Source organism: Amphiprion ocellaris, chromosome 6, assembly GCF_022539595.1.
Source record: "Amphiprion ocellaris isolate individual 3 ecotype Okinawa chromosome 6, ASM2253959v1, whole genome shotgun sequence".
NCBI classification, from domain to species: Eukaryota; Metazoa; Chordata; class Actinopteri; family Pomacentridae; genus Amphiprion; species Amphiprion ocellaris.
Window position 1 is genome coordinate 19,456,020 of NC_072771.1, and position 22,534 is coordinate 19,478,553.

Below are 22,534 nucleotides of genomic sequence, written 5' to 3' on the forward strand. Positions count from 1 at the left end.
TTTTCAGCTGAGCATCGTCAGCGTTGTTTCATAAACACGCTTGATTGTAAGTAATCTTATTGTCCTCACCGTACTCATTGCCACGAGAGCTGTTTAAAAGCTTTATTTTAAGGTCACGGAAGGGAAAAGGCACAGATTTGTGGCATGATCAGGAAAGTCGTTATATTCCTTTTCAGAATTCAGACAAAGAAAAAAAAGACTCGGAGAAAGAGAGGTTTTGGCTCTGTACTCCCGTCTTTCTGTCCCTGCTGAAAGCACATGTGCCCCAGATGCAGGGTCCTGATCCAAACCCAGGCTCATCCAGACGCCACCCCGAGTGTCTCAGATCACTTACACACTCTCCAAGGACCTCGGAAAAAACAGCCTCATCCACATTTCTCATTTCTTTTGGTTTCCGTAAGAAAAATGTAACCCCAACTTTCTAATGAATTCCAACTGAAATATGGTTGGTGCAACAGCGTGTACCTCAGACAAGGCCTTTCAGCTCCACGTTTTCATGTTGCATATGGAGCATATTATGCCATTGTAAAAATGTGATCATTGGATTTTAATTTTTTTTGGATGAGGTGGAAAAACCAGTGGTAGAAAAGAAAATAGAGAGCTTTATTTTTCCTTTTGGATATTCGAGAATAAGACTGTTCTCCTCATTTTCATCTCAGCAGTGTCTCCAAAAAAACTGCGTTCTCAATTACACTTTGTAAGATGCTTATTTTCTTTCGTGAAGGTAACAGTATGATGTTTTCGCTTACTGTTTGGTTACGTGTATGAAAATATCATGGTTTGGGTTAAAGTACAAACCTTTAACTACATGTTTGAAGCTTTTCATTAGTTTTTTTACTCGTGAGATGACTCCCGTCCCATCTAATATATGGTTTGTTGGCTGAAAATGAGCAAAAGCTGGATAGCTGTACAATAAGTTGCAGGTATATGCTGATTAGAAAGGTAAATGTAATACACCAAAAAACATAATTGAAGAGAAAATACAGTTGTCTCAAAATGTAACTGAGAGTGGAGGTTAGTTGTATGGGACCATATTTTTAGTTTTGACTGAATTCCTTCAAATTTGCTCTTTCCTTCACTAACCCCCACTGCCAATTCAACCTTTGCTCTTGAATGATGGTTAAGGTGAACTCTGGTTGTGCTCTGTGTCTGTGTGTACACAGCTGGCAGCAGAGCTGAATCACAATCAATTATCGGGCTGCTTTCTCCCCTTATTGACAAAGCTCATACCGGAGTCTGATCGCTGCTCAGAATATCCTGTTGAAGCAAGAACTGTGCAAGGAAGTTGAACTTTTTTTTGAGACAGTTCAGGAGACCGTTCAGCAGCGGCTGTTTGCTCAGTTTAAACAACCTAGTGTGTGTTGTTTTTTTTGAGTGCCAAGGAAGCAGCGTGGCATTTTTATCCTGCAGTTAAAAGCAAAGGTGTTGAAGTCGGGATAGATGGATGGGTGATTTTAACTTTGAAACTGGAGATGCGGCTTTGCATATGAGGTATAATCATGTTTATTATATAGTTCGCAAGTGTGAGCAACTGCTCAAATGTCAAATCTTGCCGCTTGTTTATTTGAGCTCTCTTCTTTTAGCTTACAATTTCTATGTATGAGCTCATGTGCTGAAATAAGAGGCCACAGTTTTATTGTATGTTTAGTTCTCATAAGATCTGCTGGTAAACCATTTGCATATGGAGATTCTCAGTGGAATTATCACCAGGAAGTCTTTAGTCAAAGGTAATATATAATAAGCTGCTCAGTGGGGCTTTAATCAACAATAAGAATGTGGGAGAATTTTCTTTTTAATTTTGATAATTGTCTGCAAGCTTATGGTTGCACTTATGCACAGCTCTGTGAATCATCTCTCAAATCTCCATGATAATTTTGTCAACTGGAGATGTCTGCTGTTCTTAATTTACTTAGCGTCAACTAATGGCTGCATGGTAATAAGCTCACAGTGTTATTGGCAAGCTAACTAGCACAAGCCTACTTGAGAAAAAAAACAAGAGAAAAGAATAATCAAAATTATTCTAAATTATTCCAAAATTGTTGACAGCTGTGGAATGTGGCAGTAGGAGAAAAAGTTCAGCCATCTGTATTATCAGCGGTAATCAGATTTTCGAGTCGGTGAAAGCGTCACCTTCTCCAGCTCACCACTTTCAGCTCAGTGTTTCAGGCAGATTTTCAAACATCTTAGAGCCACCATTTTATTCAGCAACAACTGTCTCAGTTATCTATTATGTGTGGCATTTGTGTAAGAGATGAGTCACTTTTTCAGTTATCACTCTGTCCACCCACCTGTAAACCAGTCTAAAGGCAGCACACAGCCCACATCAAGCTCCATCAATCAAGTGGTTCAGGTTACACATGGGTTTGGGTCTTTAAGTTTGCCAGGTGGATTTGAACAAAGCTGTAAAGCAGTGCTGCCTAAGAACCTGAACTCTGGGTACAAAAGTCCTCGGACCTCTCTCTCTCTAGAAGTGTTTGGAGAGAAACTCCGCTGTGTTTTTTAGGTTGTTTGCTTTGGTTTTACCTTTTATATCAGCATATCTACTCCTTTATTTTGCATTAAAAAAAAGATGACTAAGAGGATGATGACAGTGTAAGCAGTGTTCACCAGGTGTAATGTTTCATGTGAATTGTAGTTTATTGTGATTTTTTGGGGGATATAAGTAACAATTACTAATTAAAAAGCAACAACAAATAATATCCTGCTAAAACTGAAGAGAGAAAGTAGTGGACAAACTGAGTGTTTCTATGGGAAGTCATAGGATCTCCAGTATTATAACAGTTCATCTTAATCCATCCAAAAGCTGTCAAGACATTTCACTAAAAAAATTCAATAATGTTAACCTCAAGGTGGAAAAGTGGGAAGATCAGGAAAGTTAAGTCATCCTCTGGGTAGCTGCTGAGTCTGTGCCAATGTGGTGGACCAACTAACAGCCTGACAAGAGGAACAGAAAAGTCCGAAATAACATTTACAGCTGCTAGAAATAAATCTTATCCCATCACTTGGCAAGTCACCATAATGCTAGAATTAACATGCCATTCTTGATTCTCTCTCCGGTGTTAAGCTGTTTATAGCAGGTTCACAGGATCACCTACTGGTAGACTGGCTAGAAGTTACTAAAGTGATCTTTAAGTATGTACGTATGTAAGAAAAGCTCAAAACCTTTTGCGTTTGTCGAATAATGTCAGAGACTTAAACTGACTCGCAATCTTAAAAATGGAGAACATGTACAGGATTCCCTACGTGTGATACTTGTATTTACATTTTGGATTTTCATTCCCTGTGTGATTATCTTATGAAGAACTTTGTTGTTATCAGTGCCTGTTAAACACTCGTGATTATACTTAACTCCACTTAATTGCCATGAACTCCAAAATAAGCGTTCTTGATTCCACATGTGATGAAGAGAAGAAATATTGTCCAACAGAACTCTTCAGTGACCTGCCCTCCTGAATAGAGCAACACAAATGCAGAGTCCAGCTTATTTTTGAAACTAGAAGGTTGTCTTTGTAATGGACACTGTAATTAGATTAGATGTTAAGTAAATTATGAACACTAATCAGTTTCTGGCCTAAAACGCTGTTGCTACATATTTGCTTACGGTCCCAGTAAATAGCCTACGGTAACTATCTTTATTATCCAGCCAGCTTGGCACAGCTGGAAGTTTGACTTGGCTCATGACATCAGGGGAAACATCTCTCATAGCTGTGGGTAAGTTATCATTGACTTTCGAATGATGCTGATATACAAATATTGTATCCAGCTATTTTGAGGTCAGCAACACTGAAACATCTGTTCTTATACTGACAATCTGCCTTGGCTAAGCATCAGACAGAGAAGCCGCCATTTTACTGTGGTCAAATTTCACTCTAATAGAAATACCCAGCAACCATAGTGACAATTCTAGTGTATTAATATCTCTGCTTGGCACGTGTGCCGACACATGAGTAATAATGACCAGCTGCTCTTTGTCTAATGTACAATAATACATCAAATAAAATCTGATCTAACAAATATACACAGTGTAAATTACATTTAAAATTTGGACTTAATATAATCTAAAATGAACAGTTTATTGTTGATATTCTAATCTATTTATTATATAATAGTGGTTTGACATTTTTTCATTCATTTTATAGCTTGGTTTACTCTTTTACCATTGAATATTTGTGAAATGTACAAGATTTTTATGTAAAGTCACATGTAAACTCATATGATACTTTATTTGAAGTATACTGAAGTACCACAACACTATTATATGTATTTTTTTTTTACATTAAATCATATAACAAAACACAAATAAAGAAGGTGCTTTTCTGCAATATTAAGCCAGATTTTTTTGTATTATATCATTATTTGACCGTATTTCATTGTTTTTGCACATGCACACTGCCAGTCAAAAATGTGGACACACCTTCTCATTCAATGCTTTTTATTTATTTGTATTCTTCTCTACATTGTAGATTAATACTTTTTTGTCTACAACATAATTCCATATATATTCTTTTATAGTTTTGATGTCTTCAGCATTAATCTACAATGTACAAAATAATTAAATAAAAACCACTGAATGAGAAAGTGTGTCCAAACTTTTGACTGGTATTGTAAATATCCTTCATTACATGTAAAAAGTTAATAAATATATGTAAAAATTTACATTAGAAACAATATTTTAATCATAGAAAGTTACTGGATCTTTATAGGATGGATATTTTCTGCTATTTTACAGTATTTTTTTCTCTAGCTGCTGAAGTTTACCAGTTTTTCAGTCTTTTTTCCCCAGAGTTTTCAATATGCAACACGTTTCCATGAAGCTCAAAAGAAAATGCAACATAGTTACATGATATATCTATATGTCAGGCTGCTGCACATAGCTTCTTATGGGAAACTGCATATAATATTGCAAATAACTGCGCTACCCAAAAGTGGAAATGTAGTTCAACTATTAGTGTCACTTCCTTGCCGTGTTGCCACTACTTGCTGACACTGTTTATCCTTTTCTGAGACATTTCCTCATCTTCAGGGTTTAACTTTTCATATATCAAGGTTTCATTCAAAACACTGTGTATATGACATAATGTAGGCATTTTGTGGTCGGGAAGTCTCATCATCTCCAACTGTTAAGGAATCGCTTTTACCCACAGACCAGTGTGGGGCCTTGGGATCAATTTCCTGATGCTCCCCTGTCAAAATATACACAGCGGTCTCAATGGCGGTGACACGGTACACATGAGGGCGGGGGGAGAAAGTGATGGAGGGAGGGGATGATGGAGGAGGAGGAGGAGGAGGAGAGTTTGGCCCTGGAAGTCTCCACCTGGTGGGGTGGTTGAGGGCCAGCAAGAAGGCCCCACAGTACACAAAGCTCGCCTTGTGTCAGATAAGCGGCGGGCACCAGGAGGGCCTTACGGCACTATTTTCACAATCAGAGTCGGTTTGTTTTCTTTAGGCCTCAGAGCCCGAGCCTGTCAGGAGAGCAGCATGCTGGCAGCGCTGGAGGTTGTGTTTGGTAGCGCCGTTTGGGGAGGAAGGGGGTCTCTTGCAGGGTAGGTCAGGGGTTTCAGGGGCTCCTCAAAATTTACCTCTTATTTGACTTCATTTATTTTCTTAACTGATCCCTCATTCCCTCAGACAGATCCCCCCTGTAGGTTAAGCATATAACTGATGCTTCATTGTAAAAATCCTGAATCTATAGCTAGAAGAAGAGTCTTGTTATTATATACAAATATTTTTAGTAGAACTTTGAAGAATTATGTCAAGCTTAAGAAATTTATATGATGCTACAAGCATAAGGTCTTTAGGAATATATTTCTTGAGTTCTCTACTATTATTCTACTCTATTATTCCGTGCACTGCTTAAGACTGATTTCTTTCAGTGTTATTCTTTTGCAACATTGACGTACCAACATCGAGAGTTTTCTTTGCCCAAAACAGCATGTATTTTAGAACATGTTGGCCAATGCTCAAAAAGATGTTGTACATATTTTCATGTAACCTCCCCCCATGCAAACTCCACTGCTAATGTTTCTGTTTCTTTTTTGTCTTTTGGCAATAGAGTTGCGGTGTAATATTATGAGTGTTTATAGTGAAAAACCACAGTGTAAAAGACTCAGAATTATAAGAATGTTTTCTTGGTAAAGACTATTCGGAAAATGGTACTAAAATTTAATTAGAAACAGTTGCTTTACTGTTGTGAAGATGAGATGCCTAGAGCAAGTATTTAGAGTTGACAACAAAGGAAATTCAGAGAGGTACTATTCAAGGAAAGGATATTTTTCATAGAAAATGTGGCTGCAGTTAAGAAACTTCATCGTGAAGCCATTCCTGTGATTATTTCGTATGCTTATCTGATTTTAAGTTAATTTCTCATTAGGTACTGGTGGTGTATATCGAGCGCTCCGAGCCTTGTGTTGGAATTATTTAAAAGTGGTTTCTTTGCAGGCAGGTTTCTTGATTTTTCTCCCCTTTCCACAGTATGTCTTGGCCCATCAGAGGCGTCTGGCCGCCAGGACTCCTCTCAGCTCGCTCCCTGAAGACCTCTGGCTCCACAGAAACAGGAAATGGTAATAGTATTGCACTGCTTTTCCTCCCCCTATCTGTATCCCCCTTCCTCTCTCTCTTTCCCTCTCTCAATGAACAAAAAGGAGAAAAAACAGATGTGTAATAACATATATGTGCGGAAAAATGGACCCAGACCATAAAATAAACCAAAGGTACACATTGTGTTTCTGCGCTTTAGTCAAATCCATGTAGAGAAAAAAAATGCACAATGTACAATCAATCCATTACAATTGTGAGATTATAGAGTTTAGCGTATGTCCATGAGATAGTTTCCACCATCAGGAAGCTATTGGAAAAATCTTTTTGTATTTTGCTGCTGGTTTGAGATCCACATGTTTTTATCAGCTTAGCATATTCATATTTTATTCAGAATATAGTAGCAGTTGTCAGTTCAGCATATCACAGTTAATTTCTGTCATCAGGCTAAAAAAAAAATGGTTGTATGTTGTCAAAACCTCCGGTTGGCCTGCTGCCAAGCAGAGGGTCAGCTGTGTCTGTTTGCACTGGAGCCGTGTCTCTCCACAGGTGGATGGACCCCCCCCCACCCACCACACCACCCCCCCGAGCTTCCAAGTGTTTATGAGTCACTTCACCCCTGGCCAAGCATGTGGTGAAGCCACCCAACTCCAGTCATATCAGCGGGATCTGCTAACTAGCCCCCATGGACACTGCCAGATTTTTATAGTAAATCGTGGAGGAAAACCACAACTGACTAAAAAGAGATAGGCCTGCTCTGACTTCATAGCATTTTGTGGTCTACATTTCCCTTTGAGCTCTTTTTTCTTTAGAGCTCTTTCTCTGCTCTTACTCTCTTTTCATCTTAATTTAAAATGCAGCTGGATCCACCATTCCGCTTCATAGTTTTCTTTGTTTTGCCCTCTTAGAACAATGTTTTATCGTTTCAGATTTCCATTGGAAGATTTATTTTCATGAAAGCCTAAATGTCTTCAAGAAGTCCCAAATCTAGCTGCAATAGTGGTGCAGCCACAAAAATCTTCTTCAAGCACAGCAGTTTCTACATAGACATTTTGTCCTACCATGCCGTTCTGTAGGTTATTGTGCACACCTTAGAGGATCCGGCTAAATATGGTCAGTCTACCTGTGGTTTTTATAGAGAGGCCTCATTGAAGGTGCAAGATAAGCCCTGTGGAGCACAGATGTAGACAGCTGAAGCCAAAAGCAGCATTTCTCTTTGCCAAAATACAACCATAAAAATCTTCCTGCGATAAGTAACCACGAAACCAAAATGTCTCTTTTTCTATAGCAGAACTGTGGGATCTGCCCCATCGACTGTGAACCTGAGTTACACAGGGGAGCTCAAAGGGAGTGCTGAGACCTGATTGGGTGGAAAATCATCTGGGAGGCTGAGTTTATACTGGACAAAGAAATCTGCACACAGAAGTCATAAAACATAGTGTGTAGTTGCATACCGAGTCTTTTACTTTTGTGAGGCATGCATCCCATGCAGGCCCCATCTGTACATGCAGATACTCTACATAACATTCTTGTAACCTTTCCTCAGGCCACACCTTGCACTGATATCCATTTTGGCATAACAAAACACATACATGAAGCGCAGAGTCCTGACATTGCTGCCAATGGTTTCAGTGCCCGACTCCACAGCTTTGAGCCTCGACAGAGGCGGGAAAAAATTCAGGGCGTCTGTTCTCGTTCCCAGGATTGGATTCACTCTAGTGCACGACTCATGTGGTTTCACTGAGTATGCAAGTTAGGTGCTTTTTAGAACTGTAAGATTTTTGTTTTTCATTATAGTACTTCTTAGGGAAACAGAATTGGTTCAAATTCCTGCATGTGCAATTGCTTAGACTTATTTGTATCACTAGCTGAGTTTCTATATAATTGTCAAGTGTTTGAAAACAAACTCTTGATATATCAGAGAAAATTTAAAAAAGAAAATGGAAATTAATTTTGTTTCCATTAACTGCTTTGGAACATATATGCACTAGGTTGCACTGTGTGCTCAGAAGGTGGCAGTATGAGCTACATTACACATGGCTGGAATAAACAGAGTAGAAGAAGCCAGAAACAAAACTAGTAGCTTGCCAACTGCTGAAATTGTTTGAGGAAGAAGAAACAAACAGACCTTTGGCCATCTCTGAGAGAGAAATGGACAAAAACCTTAAAAACTTGTTTTCAATCAGGCAAGTTTTACTTAGCCTTTCACGTCAGCTGGTATTAAGTCAAGTTATTATGTTCTTGCTGTCCGGAGACAGAAACTCTCCCATTATGCACATTAACTCTAATGTTAAAAACCATCTCAAATCCAAAATCCAAATTTTGCCAACTCTAATAACTTTTTCTTATGCAAAACTTCCAAAATGTTAACAAAAATACACTGGAATACACAGCTACTGTGTCCACATTCCTGCAGTAGTTTGTTTATGCTACTGATGTTCTTCTGATGTTTATGATGTTGCAGCAATTTCAGACAAACATTGTACTTTTTATTCTACTATTTTTATTTGGCAGTAGGTAGTTACTGTAACCAGGCAAGACTTTGCATGCAAAATGCACAAAAAGCTTAAAAAGATGCGTTACATAGATGAATCAATTAATCTATCAATATTAGATGTATTAACATTGAATCTCATTTCAATGGCCGATACAGTTAAGAAGAACTATTTTATGGTTCTTGTTAATGGTTCTATAGCTTCTCAAAAATGAAGATGCCTTGTTACAGCAAACTGACCTATTCTGAGCATTTTGAATGTGCAGTTTTCATTTTGGTGATGATCTTTTTTTCACTATGTTAACCACAGAATCATTTGACTGAGAATATAATCAGTAGATTATTCCATATAGGAAAAAAACTATCATTAGTTACAATCCCATATAGGATAATTAAAAACTATCTGCATCTATCTGCAAGTACAAAAATAAAATGCCGCTCACACTTGAATAAATGAATACTAATTATTTAATGACATAGTAGTCTGAGGGGCAATTATCTGCATTGATTAGTTTTGATATGTTAAGTACATTATCCTGATTACATATGTTGACGGACTTTATAAAGTTTTATAATATTTCTTGCTTGGGTTATGGATTCTGCACCAGTGTCAGAGTATTTTCTATTTAACAGAAAAAAGTTGCAGTTTTTAGAACTATTATAGAAGATGATATTGATGCATCCCAGAACAGAACATAAGGCAAATTTAACATTAGTTAAAGGCAACACTACGTTACTTAAACCCCTTGAGCTAATTACACTCTTGTATTGAGGAAAGTAGTGTTTAAACTTTTTGAACACTCCAGTTGTGTAATTATATGTAGACGCAACCAAACTCATTTTTGTGCCATAGGTTAATGTTTAACGGTGACAAATGAATGAGGATTTTTCACCACAGACCAAGGTCTTAGCGCATCTTCAGTGTGAATGGAACATGTTGTCTTTATGTAATAATATGCTAATTCTCTCAGTTTGTGGAGGTTGGCACAGTGAGGCCTTCATTGAGTTTGCTGCTATAGCAACACACACTCCACCCTCTCAGGTCTCTCCTCTGTTTTCCTTCGTCTCTGTCACACACACACACACACACAAATAGAGACATACACACACGCATGCAGCATTTCTGTGTGGCAGTTTACTCCTGTAATGTGACCTGGAGGGGCGCCAACGAGCCCATGGAAGGTCCGTGGCCTGAGGCCGGCCGACACCTCTCCCCAGCCCTGTTGAAATGTTTATTTATAACTCCCTTCCAGCTCCACCTCCCTCTGTCGTCTGCCAGCCGCCATGCCAATCCAAACACACTAGGCCTCTCCAGACTGATCCAGAGCATGATTTCAGAAAGAAGAGAAGCCTTTCCCCTCTTTTTCCCCCTTCTCATGCCCAAACTCTCCCACCCTTTCCTCTCTCCCTCTCCCTCTGTCTCACTGTGTCTTCCAGAGAGTAACGCTTTGGGAGAGAACTGAGTAGACACAGAAGGGAGAGGGAAGGAAAGGGAGGGAGCGAGGGATGGATGGATAGAAGGAAAGAGGGACGGGGCAGAGGTTTACTCCATCCAGCGTGGGCTGCTAAATTGGTTTCAGAGCAGCAGTTGGACTCCGGGGATGCACGGCACACACTGCCGACTAGCTGTGTTTGCTTTTGTGGGGTGTAGGAAATTTGATCTCCATCCATGTAGCCAACCCACATCCCACATCCCACCCATCACTACCACCAAGAATGAGGGGAGCTGCGAGGACAGTCGCACTAAAACAGGTATCACTGATACTTCAGTAATAAGAATAACAAACATTAAGTCTGAGAGCGAAGGAGTACGTATTTCACCAAAATATTGAACGGTTACATCATACCACATAAGGCTGGAAGTCACATGTGTGTGGAAGGTGGGATGACATGTTAAGTCCCCAGTGAGCCCAAGGCTGAAGGCTCTCTAAATAGGTTTAATTGGGCCAGGCCTAACAGTGCCATGCAGACATGGCCAGACAGAAACCGGGCTACGGGGAGAAGCAGAGCACCCAGGAGACCCGAGGCACTGTGTCCCTGTATGCGACTCGGTGCTGCTGTGCGGCTCATTTGGTATACTCACAGTTTAAGGACACACTGCTTACACATCGCCGTGTCCAAGGGAGCTGTGCCAAATTACCAATACCAGTTGTTTATCTAAAAAACATGCTCATACAGCAGAGCTATGATTGGTTTGTTGCCCAAGGCATAACTCCAGCTCTCAAAAGTGGGAATTGTTTACCTCCTCATTCCTGTGTGTGTTTGTGTGCTTGTTTATGCGTAAGTGCATTTGTCTGCATGCCTTAGCACAGGCGTCTTTGTAAAAGCCCTCTCCAACTCAGCCACCAAGGTCTGTGACATCCCCTGCAGCAAATGGTAAGATGTAGATCAGCCGTTAAAAAAAAACAAACAAAAAAAAACAATGAAATTTATACCACATTATTTCCACTCAATCAATGAAGCTAGTGTCTGATAAATAATATATAATGCATCAAATATTTATTCCAACAGCAAAAATGAAAAAAGGGAGGAACATAAAGATGGGCACATGTATGTAGAAAATATAGCCTGTATGGTAGACAGCAGTCAAATTAATGCAATCTTCAATACAGGGAGAGGACTTGGTGTTAAGGCCCCTTTTGTTTTAATTTCTCAATGTGTCTTATCTTTGTCTTGCTCTTTCATACATATTGTGCAGACACACATACCCCTACATGCAAAAATAGAGCCGTGTTCAGGGCAGATCCTCATTTCTCTCTCCGACAGTTTGCTTGCCTTGCATCTGAATGGACTTGTCTTACACTGCATGTGTATATGATGACAAATCCTACATCTAATTCACTCTGCCTTTTTGCAGCACGCACCAACTTCTGTTATTTAATAAATGATCACGCTTTTAAAGCCACCTAGTGTTGTGTGAACCACCGCACACTACTACTAAACTCCTTCCGTTACAACAAATTGTTGTGTTTGTGTGTTGTGTCCAAGTATGAGTTTATGTGCATTCAGACCGGAGGGGAGTATATTGTGTTTGTGGGTTCCTGTGTGTCCATTTTATGTGTTTATATTCTAGTTTGTGTGTTTGTCATGAGTAAGTCCTCAGGGAATGCGGTCTCCACAGTAACCGTCTCTCTTGGTGGTCCATCATTAATAGTCTGTCTGCTGTTGATGATTTAGATTCGTTTTTAAAAAAAGGCTGCAGTCAGATATATGAAGTGAAATCTCATAAAATCATTTAACAACCTGCAATAATAAACATCTCAACAAGTAAATAAATAATCTGTAAATCAAGGGGTCAATTTGAGCAACCTTTTGTCAAGCTTCCCTGTGTGTGTGTGTGTGTGTGTGTGTGTGTGTGTGTGTGTGTGTGTGTGTGTGTGTGTGTGTGTGTGTGTGTGTGTGTGTGTGTGTGTGTGTGTGTGTGTGTGTGTGTGTGTGTGTGTGTGTGTGTGTGTGTGTGTGTGTGCGTTCAAGCATTTGGTGTTTGTTTTTCCTCTTTGTCTCATTTCTCCCCCCACCTCTCCTGAGTGAAGAGAAATTGAGAAACCAATCTAAAATCCATCAGGACTTCCCTGCCCACAAGCCCCTCTCCCCCTAACCCCACTCCAGCTCCCCCCCCACCCTACCCAGCACCCAACAACCCACCCACCCACCCCCCGCTTCTGTTTTTTGTGTTGCCGGCGTCTGAAAATTGGATGAGATGTTCGTTTAGCGGGCAGCTGGTCTGGGGCCGATATGAATTGCGTTTCCCCACGCCAGGAAAGGTCAAGCCCCCTCGCCTTGACGGAGTGCATCAGCCTATTGAGTGGCGCTTTAGTCCATTTACCAACAGCCAATAGCAGGGCAGCACACAGGAGAGAGGGAAGCACAGAAATCTGTGTAGAAGAGAGAAAAGAATGACAGCACGACGGATATAAATTCATTGTTTCTCATCACCCAGCTGAGGCAGGAATGGCTGGGAGTGATTGCTGGGATGGGGGAAGTGAGCTAGGAATATTACCATCTGAGTAGGTTGTGCCTGTGTGGGAGAAGGGATGAGCAGCCCTCTTTTACACCCATTGGCTCCACATTCAGTGTTGGTGCCCAGATTTTGAAAAGGCAATGTGTAGAACTTACACTGCCTTTGAAACGCCCAAATGAAAATCAGATGATGTGGCCTCCATACGATTTTAATAGAGTAAGTGTTCAAAAGAAAAGAAAATAGGTTGGGTCCTCTCATGTCATACCTCTAGAAGTAAACCTTTATATTTAAAAAAGAACAGGGAATGATGCCACAGCACGGCTGACGCCTTTGTGAAAAGAAAGTATTCCAAAAAGCTAAAAATAGGGACAATTAATAGGTTGGTTTCATGCTGAAAACAGACGTCTCAACAGTACACATACAACTACGCCCCAGGGCTGCCTATCTCTCCCGCTCTGATTCTCATACATGCATACAGAAAAAGGGTTGCTGTCCCTTTAATTTTCATCCCTGCGTATCTGGAGGAGTTAAGGCAAAGCAATTAAAACAAAGGCATATTTAACATGGGGTTAATGATTGGCTGACCCTGCAGTCAGCACAGTGACAATATCTTAATTATTGAGAAACCTAAAGTCATTACGCCTACGAATGGCCTGAGGAGCATCTCTATTGATTGGGATCCAGTCCCATTACAGGCCCAGCCTGGACCAATGAAGCCCCAATTATAGACAGTCTCTCTCTCTCTCTCTCTCTCTCTCTCTCTCTCTCTCTCTCTCTCTCTCTCTCTCTCTCTCTCTCTCTCTCTCTCTCTCTCTCTCTCTCTCTCTCTCTCTCTCTCTGTCTCTCCCTCCCTCCCTCCCTCCCTCCCTCTCTTCTGGTCTATGCCTTCCTTTCTCTCTCCTCCTCTATGTCATACTGCGAGCTATTGGATGTGTTGAAAGGTGAGACAAGAGCCAGACGAGGCTTGTGGGCTTTATTGCTTTCTAAAAAATTCATAACCAAGCCTGACATTTTTGCTGAGGAATGATTATTTTCGGCCCTCCCTCGATCTGCTTTCCCTCATGGTCCCTCCACACTTTTTTTGGTTTAAGTGGCAGGAGTGTTCAAGCGCTAACAGAACTGATCAATTCCCGTATCTTATCCTGTACGAGGTTAGACTCTTTTACTGTAATCCAGTGGCTTGCATATTTTGATACTTGTACAAGTGGACAGTTTTATTATCATTTCTGCATTTTAAAACAAGTGCTTTACACTTTATGTCAGCATACAATCTTGTCTCCTTTATAATGCAAAGATTTGTTGTTAATTTTTTTGTCTTGATTTAAAAATCTTTGTTTTGTTGCAGGTGATATGAATGCAAGTGACGCTGGAAATCAGAAAGGTTTGATATTACATATTAAACACAATTTAAATGCATACAAATTACGTCAAGCATTACAATAATTTGCACTTTGGTCCTCTTCACACTTGTGATGCATTGCACGTCTTCATATAAACCACTGTTAGACTCAGTTGGAGGCATCACATCTGATGCATTGTAACCCATAGAATCAATTAACCAAACATTCCCTCACTGTTCTTTACAATGAATACAGCCAATATGTCACCATGTTAATATTTCAATCTGCATATTTAAGAGCCTTATAATAATTATAGAATCGGGAAATTTAACTAAGCATGGAAATTGCATGTAATTGTTTTGTCACTAAATTAGCTCAAAAAATTTTAAAAAGAAGGGTTTGGATTGCAATTAGACTTTTAATTTTATATACTGTATGTATATTGTTTCAGCAGAAGGAAAAAAAAGGTTTAAAGATGGCCAGTTCATTAAACACCTGCCACAGCAAATTACAATGCTGCATGGATCATTTTAGAACTGTATGTGCATCACATGCCTAAAAGAAGTCACAATGAAATTAAATGTATTATAGTGCATTATAATTCCAATTATATTACTCTGAATGAAAAAAAACTGACTGGTGCGTTGTGCTTTATGACTGCAGTTATAATGCATCAATGAGTATTATGAGGTTTTACAAGCAAAGCCAGTGCACAATATGAGTGTCTTTATTGTACATATTTGCATCATAGTCACAGAACCATAGAAATGTCCAACCTGACATTACCTGTTAATGCTACTGTTCAGATCTACATTGGTGATGGTTGAATTTAATCTAATAAGAGTGATTATTTTATAATGCTAAAACTAAAAATATCTTTTATACCACCATTGTACTATTATCATAGTTCGGTAGATAGTAGAACTGAACACTTTAGTTCTACCTTAAACACATAATAGACACAGAGAAAAATACATACACTTACTGTAAGCTAAAACAAAAACAGAGATTTTGATCTTTTTTTGTCTTCTGATTTGTTTTTTAAGTTTAGTTGTCTGAGAAAATAATAATACAAGGAAAAAAAGACAACAAATCTTTACTTGTTTACTTGTAACCGCTAAAAGGCCACTCACACCCTGTTTACCTTAAAAACTTCATAGAAAGAATAAAGGTAAGTGCATAAAATGTACACATGCATCCAGCTTTACGTACACAAACACTTGCTTGTTGATTGATTGTGCACTGCACTCCCATTTATCCAATATCCAATAACTGCTGTAAGGCACAACCCAATCCAATCTCTAATGGGAGGCCAGTGAGCAGGACTCCATGTCATGATGTGTGTTTTATGATAAATATAGAAGGCAGACAACTTCTCCACTGTCACACTGCTTCCTCCTCTTGTGGGAGTGAAGCAGCATGGGGAGAGCTGAAATGTAATTACCCAATCAGTGTGTGCCATCCTTATTAAAACACTACTAACAGTGCTCCATTATTGAAATACCCCCCACTGGACTCTTCTTAATTCATTAAATAAATTAGCACCAGAGCCTTTAATAATTCATAGAATGATGTCTACGTTTTTTTTCTCCCCCCACAGAGGGTAACTATGACAAAAAACCATGGAAATTAAGACAAGGACTAAAAGATAATACTGAACTGAGTGGCTGGTCATGATGAGAGCGGGTGATCAGTGTGAATGACTCATGAATTATCTAGAAAAAAAATATGGATAGAGTTCTTGCGATAACTGGAAACCACCTTTTCTCAGCAGATCATGATTCTGCTAGCTATGTTTTAAACTTTACTAGACATGCCTTATTTCTATTATAGATGCTGCCAACTGTATTTTAGCTTATGGATTACTATTAAATATACAGAAATACTGCTGAATTGGCCACGCAAAGTTAGTGTAAAGCTACTATGGAAGCCCACATGAATTGATGCATGTCCGCCAACAACACATCTTTATTTTTTCCCACTTGGCTTGCTGACTGTCTCCTGTGTCCCCCTCATTTGTGTTGCATTAATGTGCTAATGAGAATATCCTTGAGCTAGGCAGAGAAGCTAAAAGACAAATAAAGCGAGGAGTCAGACGAGGGATCTCGCTGTGTCTCTACATATCTTTAATTGACACATCTGCATCCCTGATGAAATATTTACTGCCTCTGACGATGGTTCGGCGACGCGTGGCGATCAACGCTGTGTTGCTGATGGTGATGTCGACATGCTATTGTGTTATTGATGTTATTAGCATACTGTAGGTCCGCTCCTGGTGAAGACCTAGATTTATCCTGCCTTTAAGATTAATCGTCAGTGTTTCACAATGTGATTGTCCATTATTATTATTATTATTTTTTGCATTTTTTCCCCCTTTCTTTTTCTTCTTGACGGTAAAATAAAGTGTCACATGATTCTTATGGCTGCATCTGATGACATCACAGTTACAGTACATAGTAGGTACATTAGACCACAATGCCACACTCTTGAGATTTTTCTTCTATGAGCACATTTTGTTAATTTATGTCTATTTAAGCATAGAAAAGCAATTCACTGGTGTGATCTGGTGCTGTATGGTGACACTGTTGCCTGTCAACAAGTGTTGTGGAGGACGAAAGTGTGCATGTAAAGTGTGTATGGCTAGCCATGCAGGTAGCACAAAAGAGATGCCAAATCCACAAAATCCCACGGGTTTATTTCTACCCACACATCCCACATCAGTGATTGATGCAAAAGTGTATGGCATGAGGATTTTACATCTGTATTAGTGCTTATTTTTGTCCTTTTCTATTTGTGTTTAGAGGAATGTGTGTTTGCAGCCATAAGACTTTTACTGAACATGTGTATATGCAAGTGCGTGCTGCATGCTTGTGTGTTCACTGTGCTTTTACTGTGTGTGTGTGTGTGTGTGTGTGTGTGTGTGTGTGTGTGTGTGTGTGTGTGTGTGTGTGTGTGTGTGTGTGTGTGTGTGTGTGTGTGTGTGTGTGTGTGTGTGTGTGTGTGTGTGTGTGTGTGTGTGTGTGTGTGTGTGTGTGTACACGCGCCATGCCTTTCGGGATGTGGCAGCCCTCTCAGCCATGTCAGGGACAGCTTCGTCGAGGGTGGCAGCCGGGGAAAATGATGATGATGAAATTAAAATTCTGCGCCTGGCAGAAGGGGCTGCCGCGATTTCACTGGCGGCTGTGCGCATCGATCTGTTCCAGCATTTGACTTTCAACCATGACAAAACTGTGGGCAAATTAATTGTTCTCCAGGATATTAGGCATCAGAGTCCATTAATCCTCTCTGGAGCGCCACGCCGCATGAATACTAATCGTCTTTCCAGGCAGCCCGTCTCATCCCTTGCTCCCTTCTCTCTTTCTCCTCTCTTTTTCTTCCTTATCCCTCTTCTTTTCTGACTCTTCTTTTGCTCTTTATAAATATTCTCTGCTCTGTTGTTTCTTTACTTACTCTCTCTCTCTCTCATTGCTGTCTCAAACGTTTTTTTCCAGTCTGTCTAGGTTTTATCTTCCAGTCTCTGCCCCTAAAAAACTGACAACAAAGCTGGTGTTGTTTTATCTGGGAGTTTTTTCAAAGAGAAGTGAAAAAAGAAAAAAAAAGAACCTGATGAAAATTTATTTCCCAAAAACAATCAAGTGATCTGCAGCAGGAACATTGTGTTCATATTATTGATAAATTTTTTTTGCTTGAGAATAGAAAAGAAAGAAGGGCCTAAAAAAGGTGATGATTGGGAAACAGGCAGAAAATAGTCTGTCAAGGTACTGGAATGGGTTTTTGAATTATACAGTATCTTTCTGTATATTTCATCTATATTACTATGCCCAGACAAGATTGTGCTAATGGTGTAATATTAGTCTCTATAAGGATCAGCTTGGCATTTGAGAGAGGGAGGAAAAAATAGCCCCCAACACCAATTATGTAAGATATTAACACATTAGTCGGCGCAAGATCTAATTGGATGGCAGCCCTGTGCACCATGACAACAATCACCTAGACCCTGTTTATCTCGTAATTGATAGTCTGGAGCTTAAGCAGCAGAGGCATCAAAAATTCATACAGCACAGTGAGGAGTGGCCCTTCCTTTCAGACCACACATTGATTAGTTTTTATTTTCCTCCCTCTAAGCAGGGTAATTTTTAGAGTTTTGGGACGAGCTTCTGATATTGACATTTTGCTGTGTTTTGATAGATGGCCAGTGGGCTGTGGCAGTAATACTGTAAGTTATCTGACATTCGGGCAGGCGGGGTCATGGGTCCAAACACGATATATTCACAGCCCTTGCTTATTGACAAACCATCGCCTGTATTGGCTATGTCCCATAATAAATATGTATGTTGCAGATTGGTATTTTTTAGGGACAAATAATTGGTTTCCAGTGTATTGTTGAGCTATCAGCCCAAGGGAAAGGTCTGACATCATCATAAACTAATCTAAAAGGCATTATAATAACAAATCTATGGCCTGGGTTGATGAAACCTGCATTAACTCTGACAGCATAGACATGAATGATTATGGAAGAACGCTAATTGTGTTGCACCACTACATTGTACAGCAAAGCTACTAAATAGCTGTTATTTATGTGAACGAAGGAGTGATGCGTACTAAGTTTAAATATAAAAATGAAGAATAAAACATTTCCAGAAAATGTCCTTGGCGTTACTGATTCACTTGCTATTTGAGCCTGTTCTCACTCCCGATTTGTCACATATGGGCATTTTGTCAGGACCCTTTGGCACCACATCTTAACATATTGGGTACCCTTTAGTGCCATGTTTCAGCACACAAACCTAAAAAAAACCCTTGCCAATCAGAAATAGTTGCATTTAGAGTACAGCTAAATTTTCTCTGATGGTCTCATCACTATCACTCCTTTGCAGGCAACAACAAGTTAGTAGTTAATGTTGTGAATTTTAACCCACACCCAGATCATCTCCTAAACCTAATCAAGTCAGTTGTGTTCCTAAACTTAACCAAACAGTGAATGAAAACAAAAGTAAACAGCCAGTGAATATGAAGCTTAAGTCCGACACCGGAGAAACCTCAGTGTCCTGGGTGACAGTCCTCTGACTTGCAGCACCACTACAGCTCCAATCTCAATGTGATGCTCTACCAAAATAGTATAATTCCAATACCTCTATTGCAGCTGAATGCTGACATGGGTGGCACTGATGTCAAAAGACACCCTGTGCACATCTCTGAAACACCAGTGGCTTTGACAAAATGGCAAGATATGACACCCTGGGAATGAGAACGAGTTGACTATTTTGGCCGAGTTTAAATATGAACCTCTATGTTTCTCCTTAATGTTGTTATAACCACTGATTTTACATTACCAGCAGATCACATATCGATGTGTTTAGGGAACTTGATAACAGTGATGACAATTGTTTTGTTTTTGGCCTGCAACTGCTGTGGTTATTTTTAATTAATTTCATCGCAGTCATTTTCAGATGTAGCAGACGACTGTTTTCAGTGAAAAAGGTCCAATATTCAACAAAAAAGCAAATCAGCTTAGTTATTTGATCAACATTGAAGCGCATTTAGCAACTACAAAGAGTTGATTATGTCCTTCTGGAGTTGAAATGGAGCAGAACACCCTTTGTCAGCATTGCTGAAATGTTAAATGATTAAAAGTCCTAAATGTATTTCTTTTATTTTGGTTAAAGTCAAGAGAGAATGAAGCCAAGCAATTTCAAGGGAATGTGAACTAATTACTATACTGTTGTACTATACTCTGGAAAGATCCACTGAAAAAGCAAACTGCAATAAAAGTCAGAGCATCCTCAATTATACACACACACATACACTGCCATTCAAAAGATTGGGGTCACTTATAAATGTCCCTATTTTTTGAAAGAAAAGTGTTTTTTTTTTCAATGAAGATAACATTAAATTAATAGAAACTGTCTAGACATTGTTAATGTGGTAAATGTCTATTCTAGCTGGAAACAGCTGATTTTTAATGGAATATCTCCATAGAGGTACAGAGGAATATTTCCAGTAACCATCACTCCTGTGTTCTAATGCTACATTGTGTTAGCTAATGGTGTTGAAAGGCTCATTGATGATTAGAAAATCCTTGTGCAGTTATGTTAGCACATGAATAAAAGTGAGTTTTCATGGAAAACATGAAATTGTCTGGGTCCAATACCTCTATTGCTGCTATATATATATATGTTTGTGTGTGTGTGTGTGTGTGTGTGTGTGTGTGTGTGTGTGTGGTGTACTTTGTGCAACTGCCTTTATATTTGATGACAGATTTGATCCTCCTGAGCTTGAATGAAACTAGTCAAGCACTAGTCTGTGGAGAGATGTTCCGTCATTCTTCACAGATGATTTTTTCAGGTGCTCTTTGCTGGAGGGATCATGTTACTCTACCTTGCACTTCAATATTCTCCAAATATATTCTCTTGGATTCAATTCAGGGAAATACTTGACCAGGTTGTGGTTTTAACCTTGAGTTCTTTAAAATGTCCTGTGCAGTCTGTTTGGCATTATTAGCATGTTGGAAAAATGTCTTTCCTTTTGAGCTTTGTGAGACTGATTCAGTATTTGTGCATTCCTGGTGCCATCTATAAATGTCATCTCTCCTACACCTTTTTCACTCATGTGTCCTTATATCGGCTCACTCCCACCTTCATGTTTGGTGGTCAGTGCTGTGCAGTCACTGTGGTAGTCCCAGAGTCCAGGCCCACACCCAGCATGCTGGATCCATCTGATCCAAACAAATTTATTTTGGTTTCATCTGAGCTGCCAGTATTCATCAGGCTTCCTTTCATGTTCTTTGGCAGTTTTGCTCTGTTTTGTGAGGGATGGTTTTCTGCTTGGACACCGTCTGCAGAGGTCGCCTTCGTGCAGTGTCCCATACACAGTGTGACAGCAGTCACTGAAACACCAGTTTCAACAGATAATCCTTCTGCCAACCACCGTCTGTTTTGCAATGCAAGGTGGCGTGAATAGTGGATTGTGCTTGGCGTCATTTTTCGAGGACTGCCACTACACCTTCTGTACACCTCCTAACCACTGCTTGAACTGTGTGTCAGCTTGTGCCCAGTTGTCTACTGATGCTCTTGTACTCGCTCCCATTATCATGAAGTCTTACAATCTGGTTTCTCTCTTGCATTTTGTATCAAACCAAAGCTGATAAAATTGTGATGTTCACAGGTTATTTTACATTGTTGTTTATACAATGAACCTTAAGTGGAAGCCACATGTCTAATCATGTTTGTTGCAGTGGGTCACAGATAAACTGATTTTTGTTCCAGAAAAAAATCTATACATGTCCTCTGCATAAATTTATACACATTTCCCTGGAATTTTGCCGCACGATGTCTTTGAGAATCATGCAGCAAACTGAGCTCGCAATCATGCACCCACTCAGTGGCTGGCGTCATTGGAAGAGATTTTAAAGAGAGCTTCTATTGTTGTAGATTCACCCAAACCTTTTCTATTTCAAGACGGCGTTGTTTTTCTCAGAATTACCTAATGAGAGCATTTCACCATAAATTTGTAATACCGCAAATTGGACAAGGTGCAACGGTTTTGTTATCAAAAGCAGACTATTATACTGGTGTCTGGAACCTCACCAAGACTGTTAATGACAGAGGGAGAGCAGAAGGTGAACTAGGGGTCAAAGGAGCAGAGCATAAGAATAAAAGAATGAGCAGGAGAAGGAGGGAAATAGAGCATGGAATAGAGTCAGGGTGAGAAGGTAGGAGCAGGAGAGCGATTCCCTGGTGGGCACTTCCTGGCTAAATCTCTCCTCTGCTCTCTGGCTGCCTCTCTTCTCTTCTAGTGCTAATTAATTGGGCTGGGGAATCAACACTCTCATCTTAAATCTGCTCCTTAATTGAGCAGTCCTTTCTGCCAGCGTCAGGCAGCTCAGCATGCATCTTCCGCATGATTTGGAGCTAAACGCACTGTCACTTTATTACCCACCACATAACTCGTAAAGCACTATTAAACCAATCAGATAGTTACCACAATTAGCATATTGCCATGTTCGAGGCCCTTTATTATTGGCCTAACTCATCTAAACTACATATGAGGATAAAAGTGTGTACAGCACACAGTGGAGACTTTGTTTATGATGAAGTTATTTGCACTGTTTAACATGCCACTGCCAGGTAACCTTTGTGGTAGAAGTTGTAGAAATAGTTTTCACTCTGCGAAACCAGCGTACTTTGTTTCGTGCCACACATTAAA

General features: G+C 39.8%; 1 long non-coding RNA gene across 1 annotated transcript in view; it reads left to right on the forward strand.

Moving 5' to 3' along the window:
* The window catches only part of LOC129349080 (uncharacterized), a 66,510-nt gene that overhangs the window by 23,910 nt on the left and 20,066 nt on the right, over nucleotides 1-22,534 (forward strand). Inside the window, exons 4-5 of the long non-coding RNA XR_008601929.1 lie at nucleotides 6,472-6,560; nucleotides 14,335-14,370. This is a non-coding gene — a long non-coding RNA (uncharacterized LOC129349080). The remainder of the gene's footprint in view (nucleotides 1-6,471; nucleotides 6,561-14,334; nucleotides 14,371-22,534) is intronic.